Below are 15,475 nucleotides of genomic sequence, written 5' to 3'. Positions count from 1 at the left end.
GTGCCTTCTGCCTGCCCTGCCCCATCTTTCCCACTCTCTTCTCCCTTGCGCACACAGGCCCAGGACCCAGGGGTCCTGGTCCATTCCAAGAGATGACATCCAAACTGAGAGTGGGGTGCCCACCTTCCCTCCTTGCAGATCTACCCAATCCCTTAGCATTCTGGCTTTTGAGGGGGCTTTACTTTTCGGGGGGGAAAGGAAGCTTGGCTCCTGCCCCCATAAGCAACAGTTTATGCCCCTCCTCCTGGTGGTCTGTATATGCAGACTGATGGGGTAGGGCAGAGGGTTCCTGGGATGACGGCTGGCGCTGCAGGCTGCTTCCGTCCCTCATTGGCTTCTGGCTTTCTTTCCTTCTTTCTTTTTACTTTTTTTTAACGTTTATTTATTTTTGAGAGAGAGAAAGAGAGAGAGAGTGTGAGCGGGAGAGGGGCAGAGAGAGAGAGGGAGAGGGAGACACAGAATCCGAAGCAGGCTCCAGGCTCTGAGCTGTCAGCACAGAGCCCGACGCGGGGCTCCAACTCATGAACTGTGAGTTCATGACCTGAGCTGAAGCTGGAGGCTCAACCGACTGAGCCACCCAGGCACCTCGTCTGGCTTTCTTTAAAATGTGGGCTTCGGGGACTTCTTTGTCCTCAGCTCTGGGTCATGGCCACCAGTTCCTGCTAAAGTGAGAATCTCAGCACCCTGTGCTACTACTGACAGGCTCAGATAAGCAGGTAACTTGCCCATGGCCACATGGGGTCTTCTCGTCAGATCTGGGACTGGCTTCCCTCCCCTGATGGGGACCCTCCCTCCGTCATTCTCTCTTGTCCTGACATTTAGGGTTACAAAAGATGATGTGGGGCAAGGATTTGAGTGCAGGTAGTGTATTTGGGATATGATTCCAGAAACCACAGTGACGATGTGAGGCAGGGGAAGGAAGAAAGCCAACAAAAGCTGCCTTTACCAAAGAGTCACCATTGGAGGCAATTGGGGCGCGAGCCAGCTGGGGACCCTGAGGGGACTGTGCAGGGCAAACCTCAGAATTGCCCGGCATGGGCCGAGGAAGCTGGGATGTGCGCCCACCAGTCCTGCCCCTTATTGGTTGAGGCTGTTCCCGGAGGCACGAACCGCACGGCACCTGGGGCTGTCCTGCAGGCCAGGTGCTCTCTTGTCAACAGAAGACATTGGTGTGTGCAGCGGGGACCACGGAGGCCACAGTGACGTCCCTCGCGGGCTGACAAGTGACGGGCAGGGCATGGATGTTGTCTGCCACTGGGCCACTCTCTAGCCATCCCTTTAGAGTCTTAATAAAAGCAGAAGCAGACCAGTGAGGGACATTGCGGCTTACCCCGCAGCCCTGTCCTTTATTAATTCCTTAGGCCTCCGTCCTAAGTGTGTGCATGCTGGATTTTCACAAATCAAACCCAGTCATGAAACTGGCACTCAGATCAAGAAGCAGAACCCAGCTGGCCCCCTGAGAGTCGCCCCCGTGCCCCCTTCCGGTCACCACCGCACACAGGGGACCTGCTCCCAACTCCTAACGGCAAGGGATTCGTTCCGCCCGTTGTCGAACTTGGTAAACAACGGACTCATACGTGTGTAATCTGTTGAGCCCGACTTGAGCTCGGAGCTGTATTAGTGAGCTACATCCGTGTTGGTGCGTGTGGCCGTGAACTCTTTGCTTTCGCCGCGCTGCGGTACCCTCGGCTGTGCGAACGCACTGCGACCTGCGTCTCCATCCTGCTGCTGTTGGACGTTTGCGTGGGTGTCCGGGCTGGGGAATCACGAACAGGGCTGCTGGGGACCAAGGTCTTGTCCTCACTTCTGGAGGACACATGCTGTCCTCCTCTGGATTCGACACTCAAGAGTGGAATTTCTGGGTCATAGGCTGTGCATGTGCTCAGCTTTAGTCAATCCCACCAAATAGTTTCCTAAAATGATTGTACCATGTGAGACTCCCACCAGCGGCGGACAAGAATTCCAGTTGCTTCACTTTCTTGCCCACACTTGATCCTTCCATTATTTTCCCTCTGCAACTCCGGGGGGTCGAGTGGCCTCGGCTTTGGCACACTCTCCGTGTTGTGCTGTCCCCACCCCCCCCCACTCCCCCACCCCCCCAGCCCTCATTCACATTTCGAGGGTGAGAAAATGCAGGCTCAGAGAGGGGAGGCCCTTGCCCCGCATCACACAGCTTGTGGGTGGCAGGCTGGGAACTTGAGTTCTTTGCAGGAGACCTTCTGAGGGCTGGCAGGCAGGCAGGGTGGATACTCAGATTTCCAGATGTAAAGTGGCGAGTGGGGCTGGGGCCTCCCCCTCTTCCCCTGGAAGCTGTCGAGCAGGCCGGCGCTGACACCCTGTCCCTTTCCACTCTCGGACTCTCTGAGGGGAAGCCGCACGGCCCGCGTGTTCTTGCAGGGAGGCCAGGGTGAGGTCTGGTGGAAGAGGACGCCCCCTGCAGCCCACCTTGATGGCAGAGAGTGCGCTGGGGTGTGGTCCCGGGCAGGACCCCTCAGGGCAGCAGAGCAGTGGAGTCAGGCTGCCCACATGTGGTCCGCCCTCTGCCTCTCCTGGCTGAGCCCAGGGCTCGTGACCATGACCTCTAAGCCTTCCGCATTTCTCATCTGCTAAGTGGGCCTGGTGGCAAGGCCTGCCTGGAGGGTTGGCGTGAGCCTCGCTTGACAGGAGAAGAGGGCACACGCTCTGGCTGGCTCCCCCCGCCCCACAGGAGACTCAGACGGGAGTGGCTGGGGGTGTGGGGGGCAGCAGAAGGGGGGCTCTTCTCAGCGTCTGTGGCCTCTGGCACTCTGGGCAGGGCCTGGAGTTGAGAGGGGTGCTGGGATGCTGCCTGCACACCCACCCCCTCCTCCCACGTGTTGGCATGTGGTTTTGTTCAGCTGGGGCCAAGCTGTTGGGGGGGGAGTTTCCGTGAAAGAGGCTGGGAACAAGGCCCCTTTGTCTGGCCTGGGGTCTGCCAGCTCACTGGGCCTGAAATTGTAGGTCAGACCTCAGGCCGGCCATCCAGGGGCACATCTCTGATGGGAAGAAGGCTGGGGATCCCTTCTTTGAGATGGGGAAACTGAGACAGAGAAGATATCAGGCTTGTCTAGAAAGCTCCATCCGTCAGCGGGGGAGGCAGGACCCAGTTCCCCTCCTCCACCTTAGTGTTGGATCCTAGTGGCCCCTGGGTCCCTCCCAGGGTCTGCGTTGGTGAAAGCGCTTCTCTTTAACAGTCCCGTGCTGCCCCTGCCATCCCTCCCTCCTTCTCCCCCTTCCACAGATTCTTAGAGAGCTGGCCGACTGCGGCCACATTTCCAGTTACCAGGAATATAAGCCTGCAGAGCAGTCACTGTCTTGGCCCTCAGGGAGTTTGCCGTCCAGTTTCTGGCACAGGGGTGGTGGCCGTGAGACAGAGTGAGCAGGCGCTGTGGCCCTACAGTCTGGGTGGGGGTGGGGAGAAGCCAGGAGGGTTCCCTGGAGGAGGTGATGTTTTAGCTGAGACTTGAAGGCTGAGAAAGAAGTAGCCAGGCAAGGATGTGGAGTCCGTAGGGAGAGGGAGGCATTTTCTGGCAGTGGCCCAGAGCAAGCAGGAGCTGGAAGGTTGCAGAAGCAGGGTGTAGGCAAGCAAGTGGAAGAGGGGAGGGGAGAATGTGAGAAGAGAGTGTCAGGAAACAGCTCCTATCAAGAATGGAGACACAGATGGGAGCCAAACCACTGTAGGGCCTTGTTGGCCAGGCCACTGGGCATGAGCTTTACTCTGAGGCCCCCTGGGAGTCACCGAAGGGCTTAAAGGCGGGGAGTCACATGGCCGGACTGTGCTTTAGAAATCAATGATTTCCAAGAAGAATACAATGTTTTTTTAGGGGCAAAAGACATACGCAGAAATTGCATAAAAGAGGCAACGCAGATGGCTGACAAACACATGTCAAGATGCTCATCCTCGTTAGTGACAAGGGACACGGAAATTGAAACCGCACCGAGATGCCATCTCACACCTGCTGTGTGGGCAAATGCTGACAAGGGTTTTTGAGGAGGTGCAGCCCTCAGCAGCAGCTGGCGGGATGGGTACGAACCCTCTGAAACAACAGTCTGGCATGAGCCAGTGAACTTGAACATGTGCACACCCCATGACTCAGCGCTCCCTCTCCTGGCCGCTGGCCCTAGAGCACTAAAACAAATGTCACAGGAAGACCGGTACAAGGATCATTACAGCAGCGCTATTTGTTAAGAGGAAAGAAAACCCAGAAAACAACCTAAACAGCTGTAGACGAGAGAATCGCTCTGTGTTAGCCAGTCGGAGGAATACTATACAGCACTAAAAAGAAAGGAAGGAACGGCTACAGGCACTGATAGGGGGCTCTCATCGATGCAAATAGGAACATTTACAGTGTGTCTGCTTACGTCAAGTTCACAACCAGCCCGAACTCAATAACAGTTTGAGGATGCATAAACTGGAGAGGGCTTGCAGCTAAGGAGGGGCGCAGGAGAGGATTTCTAGGTCTGGTAGTCTCTGTCTCTCAGAGTCCCCCATTCTGGTATTTCCACATAACTGGAATCAGACACTGGGCTCGTATCACATTCCCTCCTGCCGGCTTAACAGTTTTGCAATGGGCGTAACCTGCTTGTTTTATTATTAGTCACCAACCACAGGCGAGGACTTTCCTATCAGACGCATTTTGCGCTGTGCCTGGCCCCTGGTACCCAGCCTAGTGTGAGTCAATGACGTGTGAGATCCAGGAATCTCTGGGCTCTCATTGGCTGGACTAGCCAGGGGCTCCCTTGGCTGACAGCCAATCACCGACAAACTTGATGAAGTCCCCTTGTGACTGTTGGGGATTTTACAGAGAACATGTTTTAAAAATATGTGCTATTATCTGACACTGTCTGAATCTAATGTCGACAAAAATCAGCTTCAGGTCCAAGGCTGCAAGTCACCCACCCTGCCGGGGCCATTCATGGATTCCTCTCCAGCATCTGGCAACGGCCCCCAGTTTCCATTTAGAAGTTCATCTCACCCCTGCTTTAGGCTTTTAGGGGAGAGCATAGGACCTGGGCTGAGCCAATCAGCACAGCCCATTCTTCTGGCTGCAGTGATTCGTTTAGGCCTGGGCACCTGACTTAAGACCCTCCAATCAGAGAGAACTTTAAGATGAGTGGACTAGTGTTTCATTTTGTCTGGATGGAAAGGGTTGGAGGCGGGAGCTGCTGGGAAATTTGGTCACCAGGAGAGGTGCTTTTGGTGGTAAATGGAGGAGAGGGGAGGAGAGCTGAGGGACAAGGGGAGAGAAACTTGTTCCTGGAGACATTTGCAGACCTGGATCCAGCTATGCTTGAAGTCCATCCCTCTGCTCTTTTATGGAATTTACCATCTCCCTTCTTTGGGCTTAAGCCTGTTTGAGTCAAGTGCACTATGATTTGCAGACCAGCACCCCTCCCCAGCTAATCAGGGGCACCTCCTGAACCAGAAGCTGGGGAGTCATCCCTGCCTCTCCCTTTCCTGGCTCCCAACATCACGTCCTCTCCTGAGCCCCTCCCCAGCTGCAAGGTCTCAGCAAGTTAATACCTTCTCAAATTGTTATTTAGTTCGGGCTGGTTTTGGAACCAATGTAAACAGACGTACCGTAAATGTTCCTATTTGCATTGGTGAGACGCCCGCCTGAGTGCACAGTCTCTCTTCTCAGTATCTCTCCGATCCTGTCACCTCCCGGTGCCACTACCCCCATCTGAACCCTATCATCTCCCACCTGGAGTCTACCACCCGCCTCATTGGGGGCTCCATTGAAATCCTCCAAGGACTCCCCTTGCTCTGAGAAGAAGCGCCTAATTCTTCCTGTGGCCCTTTGCCTGCCACATCCTCTGTCCCACAGCCCTTCCTTCAAAAAGTGCCCCAGTTTCCACAGCACCCCCAGGGAGCACTTTCCTTAAGCATTTACCATGTGCCTGGCCCTGTAAAGGTCCTGCCCACCTGTGAGCGCATGTAACCCTCACGAAACCTGATGAGTTAGGCGCCATTGTCCCCATGTATAGAGGAGGAAATGAGGTCCAGAGAGGTTGGGAGCCTCCCCCGGTCATCATGCAGCTAGGACCCAGACACTGAGGCGCCAGCGTCTGTGGGCTGACCACTGCCCCACGCTGCCTCCCCTGCACGGCCTCTTCAGGGTGCTTCTTACTGTTTGTTGGCGAGGCTGCTGAATGTATATCCGTGGCAGGCTCCGTGACGGCAAGGGGGAGTCTGCCTTCCTGCTGGGCCCCATGCTTGGCCCAGAGTGGGTGCTCAGGAAAGACCTGTTGAGTGAATAGCCAGGACTCACTGAGCACTTGCCGTGTGGAAGCCGCCTCCTAAGCATTTCCCACGTATTAGCTCCCTCAGTCCTCACAAGAGCACGCTGCTGTTGGAGGTTACTTTCCAGCTATGAACCCTGAGACATAGACAGGGAACGTTCCCAGGTCACATAGCTAGTCAGTGGCAGAGCTTAGGCTCGAACCCAAGCAGCGTCGCTCCAGAACCTGTGCGTGGGTGGACAGATGGATGGAAGGACAATGAGGAAGGATTCCGTTGGGGGGGGGGGGGCTTCAGGGTGAGTGGAGATCAGGTATGTGAAGCCAAGACTGGGCCCACGTCCCGAGCGTGTCAGGAGGCCAGGGCTGGACAGATAGCGATGCGGGATTAAGATATACCTCACCGGGGACCTTCTTTGCCCGCTGGGGTCGGAGCCAGCTGGCTGATGTGCTGCAGAGGGTGTGAGTCCCCTGCCGGCTGCCTTATCAGGGCCTCGGTGAGGAGGGTGGAAGGAAGACGAGGCCCGGCAGGCTTCAGGGAGAACTGCGTGGGCTGGAAAGGGACCAGAGGGCAGCTCAGTGCAGATGCCCAGGACAGATGGCCTGGCCGGCTCACAGGTTCCCGAGCCCAGTTGGGTTAGCGCAGAGCCAAGGAGCCCTGTGTGCTCAGCTGGGAAGTTGAGAGATCCTGCAGTCAGTGTGTGTTGGCATGAAATAACTGCCTCTACCTTGGACCACATTACCTGAAGTCTAAAGGTTGGAATGTGGAAGGTGAATGCTCTCTGGGCCGTGCAGACCGCCCCCGGGTCCTGTGCTCAGCTTGGCCCGGCCCTGGGAGGGGGACAGGACGAGCTGTCCGCGGGGTACCGGAGGAGCTGGGGTGGCTTGGCGTGGACAATAGCAGCCTTGGGGCTCTGACTGAAGAAGAGAAGGAAAGTCTGGAGCAACAGAGGGCACGACTGGAATTGAAGAAGGCAATCACCACCCTGTGTGTGATTTTTGCTCAACACCTAAAGTTGCCTAAGAATGGGCATGCTGCCTTCCCATCCCATAGCTGAGTTTCTGGCTCCTTCCTCTGAGTTCGGTTGGGGCAGGGGGACCTGGGCTCCTTGCACCCAGGGAAGGGGGTTCTGGGCACTGTCTGTCTGACATTCATACGGCTTAGAGGGGCCTAAGGGTCTTAGAGTTGGAGGAGCAAACACAGAGCCTTCTGGGCTGTGGCCCCAGGGGAAATGCTACGGACCCGGATGCCCAGACTGAAGACCTTGGTACTCCCGGGGGGCCACGGGGCTCTCCCCAGATTCCTGGTGGGAAGGAGAGAGCCTGGATTTTGACCAAAGACAGAGATCCTGTCTCTGAGCCTCAGTCTTCTCATCTGTAAAGTGGGAACAGCGTTTAACCTCCAGCGTGTGAGAGAGGGATACAAGAGAGATGGCTGTAGCCGAGGTTTATAAGCATGTAACAGTGACGACTTTAGTTACTACCTTTATCATCTCATTAGTTTAGGTCAAGAAGCCGAAACTAATTTTGCCAAGACAGGATAGATGCGAGAGGACATTACTGGGAGAGGGAGTGGGAGAAGGCAGGAGAAACCCAGGCCAGTGCAGCTCAGACACTTGCTACAAGAGATGGGGAAGGGAGAAGGACGGGGAGGAAGCATCTCGGAATGTGGCGCAATTCCTGAAAGCTTCAGGCCGGATGAGGGGGAGCCCTTGGCCAGTTTCCTGCTGGGGGAAGCCCCAGTCTTGCTGGAATGATCCTGCATTAGTAGTCACGGGGAGGGGTGGGGTGGGGAGCAGCTCACTGTGGCCTCAGCAGAAATGCAATGGTGGCTCTACAGGGATGGGCAGCCACCTGTGCCGCCTGAAGCAGGAGGTCTCAGTGATGCGCCTTCCTGGTGGCCATAATTACCCGCATTCTAACCTTTTTGATATCCGAGGACTGCTTGGGCAAGCCCTGTCAGGTAACCAGAGATTGTTTTGAGTCTCAGAGGCTAAGATTTGTTATTTAAGCAGAGATGCCTTCCCTCCGCACATTCCTAGAAGGGGAAGCTTCCAGGGATTACTGGAAATTTCTGCCCCACAGCAAGGCAGTGTGTTGGAGGACCCAGCCGCCAGCTGTGCGGGGTGGGGTGGCCAGAGGCCTTGGGGTTAGATGCAAGGGCAACAATGAATGAAAGATGGATGGATGGGTGAAAAAGGCACCGTAAGAGAACATAGGTAGCTTACTATGTCTGCCTTAGAATGGGGAAAGCCTTTCCAGGCACAAAGGAAAGTAGCGGTAGGTTTTTCTACATCACATTTTACAGGTTCTGTATGTAAAAAAAGTATAGCACCAAAGTTAAAACAGGGGTGTTTGCTGCGTGTGCGTGGGAGATGAAGGGCCAGCTCTCCTACTATATAAAGAATGGTTAAAAATGGTCGAGCTAAAGTCGAACACTTCAGTAGTGGAAATGAATGACGAATATGTACGGGAGTTCTAGAAGAAACACAGGTGGTTGGTAACTGTTTAAAAAGATGGTCAACTTCAAATAACAGAATACTACCTTCACCTAAGAGATGGACTAAACATCAGCAAGACTGAGAACACCCAGGGGTGGTATTCTCACCATTACTGGTGGGAGGAAATTTGTACAACTTCCGGGGAGGGTCCTTGGCAGTATATCTCAAAAGCAGTTAAAAACGTACATGCCTTTTGCCCTTGCAACTTCTTGGAGGGGGACAAGTGTCCAAATACACAGATTGAGGGTTGTTTTTCCAATCAGCTTTTAATTTTTTTTAAGTTTATTTATTTATTTTGAGACAGACACAGACAGTGCGAGTGGGGGAGAGAGAGATAGATAGAGAGATAGAGAGAGAGAGAGAGAGAGAGAGAGAGAGAAAGAGAGAATCCCAAGTAGGCTCCACACTGCCAGCTGTGGAGCCTGACGTGGGGCTGGAACTCACGAACCGTGAGATCATAATCTGAGGCAAAACCAAGAGTCGGACGCTTAACCGACCGAGCCACCCAGGCGCCCCAAATCAGTTTTTATAATAAAGAAAACTAGGAATGATCAGTGGAGGGTCAAATAAGTAAACTGTGGTGAAAGCAGACAGTGGAATTCTCTGCAGCTGTTGACAGTGATTGTGTAGACACATTATTGACATAGAAAAATGGCTACGATATATGGAGAGGAAAATGGAGCAGAAAAAAAAATGTCCGTTAGAATTTGTGCACATCTGTATGTAAATACGTCCATGCATATGCACACTTTCCTATATATACACACATACGTATAGAACAAAAGTGGCTGGAAGGCGTTCTCTTGCGAAGGTAGATCTGCTGGTGTTAACTGTTCTATTGTATGTTTTCTCCAACTTATTTAGTAAAATCAGAGCCAGCCTCTCCCATTTCACAAGTGGGAAAACTGAGGCTCAGAGCGGACAAGACGCTTGCTGGGACCAGGCCTCCTGTCTCTGGGCTGCTTTCGCCGTCTCGAGGGCCCCTTTCGGCCCCTTTGGGCTTCACTGTGTGGCCTTAAGCAAATCCCTTCCCTCTCTGGGCTGCTCTAGTAGGGAAGGGGCTCTGAGACCCTGCAGCCCACTGGGTAGATCTCGGCCTCTGAGCTCAGCGCTCAGTGGGTCTTGCCCACTGCCAGGAGAGCTGGCTTAAACGGCAAGGCTGAACCAAGTCTTGTCTGGGGTGACCAGAACTTTTCAGAAGTGCCAGAAATTTCATCACACCAGGCGGAGAGACGGGTGGGAGTGAGTCACGAATGAGCCGAGCGAGCCGGGCTTCGAGGAGGTAGGGGCTGACCATTCCCAGATGGGAGGCGTCGGGCTGGCCAGCTTTCCTGTAAGAAGCAGACAGCTTGGGAAAGTGCAGAGAAGCCCCAGAGCAGAAGGAAAATTGTAACGTTTTCCCCACCTCTTCTCTCCGCGCACCCCGTTCTGTGTGCTTCAGCCCCTCCGACCACTATGGCAAGGGGCCACCCAGTCCCTGCTCACGTACCCGAGGAAGGGGAGCCCATGGCCTCACTGCAGCGTGCTCCATTCCTCCCTCTGCAAGGGCAGGGCGAAGGGTCCAGACTCTGAGTCAGACAGCTCTGGGCAGGGGCCCTGGCTATGCCGCTAAGCCCGACTCTTTCTAAAATGGGGGTAATAATATCCAGCATCTCTAGGATCGTTTGGAGGATGAAATGAATGAATCAATAGAAGGTGCCTATTCAAATCGATGCTTGGCACGCAGTGTATGATTAACAGATAGGAGTTTATTTTTCATTCCAGCCATTGTCTCCTTCATTCAGGACAAAGCACCTTTGGGGAGAGTCTGGACATCATAAAATCTGATCCCTATATTGCTGACTAGCCCCGGTGTCGGAAGCAAGCCTGGGGAGTGCAGGCGCCAGACGTGGTTGGTAACGTTGCCTCGATGAGACCAATTCTGTTGGTCATGACTCTTGGGTGCAAGTGATAGAGCCCCAACTGAAATGGGCTGAAGCCCCAAAGGGGATGTATTGGCCTTTGTGACTGAAACATCCAGGGGTGGCTTGGCCAGGCCAAGCTATAATCAGGTGCTTAAATGTTAGGCCATCCGAAAGCCGTCTCTCTCTCCTCTCTGCCCGGCTTTCCTCTGAGCTGGTGTTTCCTTCTTAGCAGGCTTCCCTACGCGGTGGCTCCCATGCCACAGGCTCATACCCGCCGCTGGGGAATGCGGCACAAAGAGCGCCTCCGTCCCGGGCTCCGACGCGGGAGGTCCTCCTGAAATAAAGGGGCTCCTCCCTTCGTCTGGATGGATTACTTTAGCAGGTGCCCCCCACTCCTCCCCGGAAGGGAGGATCGGCTCCATCCGAACAAAACCCATGGACTCGGAATGGAGAGAAGAGGGTTCTGTGCAGGACACTCAGGAGGCTGGTGGCCACGGCCGATGTAGATTGCACGGGTGTTTACGGAGGCCTCGGAACCATGAGCGCAGCGCCTGTGGAAGAACAGTGCATACGATGCGTCTGTGACTTGTTCATGGAGCACCGGGGCCAGCAGTTGAAGTGGGATGGGGGTATTAGTTAGGTACAGGTTAGGCTGCTCTATCCAAGAGACCCTAAGACACTGGCTTGTGCATTTGAAAGCTTATTTCTCTTCCAGGGGATGATCCAGGCCGGGTATGGTGGCTCCGCGATGCTCAGGGGTTCCTTTCACCCAAGCGCGACTTCTGCCCACTCTACAGGCTGGCTTCTCCTGCTCTCTATCCACCACCAGGTCCTCACTCAGCCAGCAGAAAGGGGGGAGGGAAGGGGAAGGCCACATCATTTCTGCTTCCGTTCAGTGGTGCCACACCTCCTACCTGGCCGCCAGGGGGGGTGGGGATGTGTCTTTAGCTAGGAGGCCAGTGGTCTGCGTAAAACGTCTACAGTTAGGTTTCTAACATGAAGAGTGGGGCATGACTGTTCTGGATGGAACAGCTTTCAGGTGGATGGAAAGGCAGGGAAGTGGGGTGTAGAATCAGTTCCCGGTGTATAATCAGCTCTTCACTGGGTTGAAGAGTAGAGACAGGGGTGTGTGTGGGGGCAGAGGCCGGAGGACCGGGTGAGGTCCGGGCCTGGGTTCCAAGGACCGATTGTGTGCCCACGGATTGGGAACGTCATTCACGTCACCTGCCGGCAGCTGCCCGCAGCCACCCCTTGGGCCTGGGATGTGTCTGCTGGTGCTATGGCCCAGTCCTGGGGAGAGAGAGGGATGAGTGGAAGAAGCCAGCACAAACCCTGGGGCTCAGGGCCACTCGGGAGGGAATTCAAGGACTGGTGTGAGGCGTCATGGGCCCCAGGTGGGCACAGTTCCTTGGTCTCTCCTTGGGGAGGGGCACAGCCGGAAGAAGAAAGCCAGAGGGAAGTCCTTGAAGCAGTGTTTTTCCATACTTGGCTGTTCCTTACAGTCGGCTGGGGGTTAGAAAAAATACCGAGGCCTCGCCACACCCACGGAGACATAGATTTAATTGTTCTGGAGTAGAATGCAGACATTGGCATTTGAAAAAAATAAAAATAAAAGGGCCTGGGTGATTCTCCAGGACTGCCTTGTTCCAGAGCTTGAGTGTAGATGCCGCCCTGGGTCTCAGTTGGACAGCAGGATGGCAGGCAATGCCTCCTCCCTGGGTGAGGAGAGCCTCTGTCTGCAAATCGCCACCAACATCCTTGAATATCATTCCCGTATTTGTGGGATTCTCCCCTTTGGCGGTCTGGCTGGGCCCAAACACCCTCTCTCCTAGCTTTCTTTGTGGCCAGGGACACACAGCTGCCTCATACTGTCCAGTCACTGTGGCCACAAGAGATGTGGGAGGGAAGGCAGGAGCTACGACTAAGTGAACCCAGCACAGAGGAAGGAGTCTCCCATCAGCTCTCAGAAGTGGCGGCCGGAGAAGTTCTGGTGTGGAGTCCCGGGCCCATCATTCAAGGAGTGGGCAGCCCCGTGCTGTCTGCACGCAGGTGGGTTGCGGGCTCACGCTGGTTTCGGCTGTGTGCAATTAACACCAACAAATCTTAAAGAGAAATTTAGGTTTATTTATTTTTCAAACAGTGAGAGAGAGAGAGAATGAAAGGGGGAGGGGCAGGGGACACAGGATCCAAAGTGGGCTCTGAGCGGACAGCAGAGAGCCGTGTCAGGCTCCGAACCCATGAGTGGTGAGATCGTGACCCGAGCCGAAGTCGGTCGCTTAACCGATTGAGCCGCCCAGGTGCTCCAACAACAACATTTAATTGAGGGCTTATCACACGCCAAACTCAGCTCTCCGAATCTTGACTTCAAAACTATCCTATGAAGCAGCAACTATTTTATAGATGAGGGCGCTGAGGCCAGAGGGTTGAAGCCACTTGCTGAATGTCACACAGGGGGATGTGGCTTTAAATCAAGGCCATTTGGCTGCAAGTTCACTGCTCCTAGAGCCTAGGCTGTTGTTGTATGGGGGGTGTTATTGTTATTCCCGTGTCTCAGAGAAACGGGAGAGGTGTGGTGACCTCCCGGAGGCCACCCGAGTGAGGACTCCGTCTCATGAAGCCCAGTGAGCCTGAGCCTGAGCCGAGCCTTCTCCTCCCCAGCCCCGCTGGCCAGGGAGTACAGGTGTGCTCCCGGCCTGCGAGCCGCGGCACCTTGGTGCCCAGGGGGCTGGTCACATTGTCGCTGATGTGAATAACTCCGCTGCCCACTGTGAGCACTATCTGCACCTTATCGGCCTGGAACTTCCTCCAACCCTGGCGTCTCGGCCAGGCCCCGGGCCCCAAATTCCTGGTGGGTGATGCGCACTCTGTGTGTGATAACAGCCCTGGCAGGACTCCGAGGAGTCAGCTGCCTTGGCCACATCTGCAGCTCAGATAACAGAGGACGGGCAACGTGTCTCCACTTTATCTTGTGAAAGCTGGCCAGGCCTTGGGTTCCGCCTCCGCTGCAAGGTGAGGCCAAATCTTGGCTCACTGCCTCTCCTCCAGGCCTGGGACCTGTGGGGGGTGGGGGTAGGGGAAGCGGGGGAAGGGAGCCTCGCCAGGGGGCGGTGAGTTAGGTGAGTTACGGTGCAAGGGAGGCAAGGCCCAGTGCCTTCTATGCCCCAGGACTCCTCCCCTGCTGACAGAAGGAAGGATTCAATCTATCACTCACTCATTAGCTATTTGCTAAACACTCCCTTGGGCCAAGCCCTCTTCACAGTACTTTTATTTTTTGATTCACTTAATCCTCCCAATAGCCCCTTGAGATAGGCCCTGTCGTCCTTCTGCACATTTCACAGTTGAGGAATTCAAGGCCCAGAGAGGTGCAGTAACGGGCTCAAAGTCACACAGCTGGTGAGTGGTGGAGTTCTTAACCGCAGGCTATGCTGCCTACAGCCGCTTTTATTTAAAAAAAAAAAAAAATTTTTTTTAACGTTTACTTATTTTTGAGACAGAGAGAGACAGAGCATGAACGGGGGAGGGGCAGAGAGAGAGGGAGACACAGAATCGGAAGCAGGCTCCAGGCTCTGAGCCATCAGCTCAGAGCCCGACACGGGGCTCGAACTCCTGGACCGTGAGATCGTGACCTGAGCTGAAGTCGGACGCTTAACCGACTGCGCCACCCAGGCGCCCCTACAGTCGCTTTTAAATGAAGAAAAAAAGTCAGCTAGTGACAAGTACTCTGGAGAGTAGAGAGGGTAGACAGTGAGAGAGTGGTAGTTTCCACCTCTGCCGGGGTCTTAGGGTAGTGACGTGGATGAGCCAGTCATGAGGATGCAGGTATGTGCAAAGGCCCTTGGGGAAAAGCAAGCTCCAGCTGGCAAAAGGGCCCAGAGAGCCCAGGGTTAGACAGAAAGCTGGGGCAGGCTGGACCGACGTTCTCAGTTCAGGCTTTGGCCCTCCATCCCCTCCTGGCTCTTCTTTGGTCAGCCCCGTCCTCGCCCCCGGCCACGTGACCTTGAACAAGCTGCTTCCCTTCTCTCTGCCTTTGCTCTTGGCGGCCTTATCCTTGTCCTGGGCTACAGCGAGAACTCTGGGTGGGGGTGGGGGGACACGGCTGCTGCCCAGATGGGAGGTGGCAACTGTTGGCTACCTGTCTCCGGGCAGGTGGAAGACGGTCCTGGAGGTCCTGGTCTGGGCTTCGGGTCCTAGAGGTGTGGCCCCGGGACTGAGAAACACAAGGAGAGCAAGAGATAGAGTCATAGGGAAATGAAGAGACCAAGGAAGAGAGAGTCAGATGGAGAGACAGAGTGGTATGAAAGCAGAGACAGAGACACGGACAGAGACATGGAAAGGAGAGACAAAGTGGGGCAAGAGTGAGAGACCTGAGAGAGAGAGACCCGGCCAAGATAGATGCAGATAGAAGTTGATTCACAGCAACAGAGAGAGACAGAGACAGACGGACAGACAGGTAGAGATGACGTGGCCAAGAGGGGACCACAGAGAAAGTTGTGAATGTTCTAAATGCCCCTGAATTGGACACTTTAAAATGGTTAAAATGGCGAATTTTATGCTGTTGTGTCTTTTGCCACAATAAAAAGAGAAATCAGGAGACAGAAGATGGCAAAGAGAGGGACAGAGAGGGATGGAAGGACAGAATTCCTGGATCCTGACTCTCTTCGGGGCTGACTGGCCTTTGGGACGCTAGAGAGTGGGGGGGCTGGGGGCTTGGGGTCCCTGTGCCAGAGTCCAGGCCTGCAGGGCCCAAAGGCTTGAGGGTCAGTTCTGTTCCACCTGGGCTGTTCTGGGGCTAACAGCACAGGAGTTAGGGGA

This window comes from Prionailurus bengalensis, chromosome A2 (genome assembly GCF_016509475.1).
Source record: "Prionailurus bengalensis isolate Pbe53 chromosome A2, Fcat_Pben_1.1_paternal_pri, whole genome shotgun sequence".
Taxonomy (NCBI): domain Eukaryota; kingdom Metazoa; phylum Chordata; class Mammalia; order Carnivora; family Felidae; genus Prionailurus; species Prionailurus bengalensis.
This window is presented reverse-complemented; position numbering follows the sequence as displayed.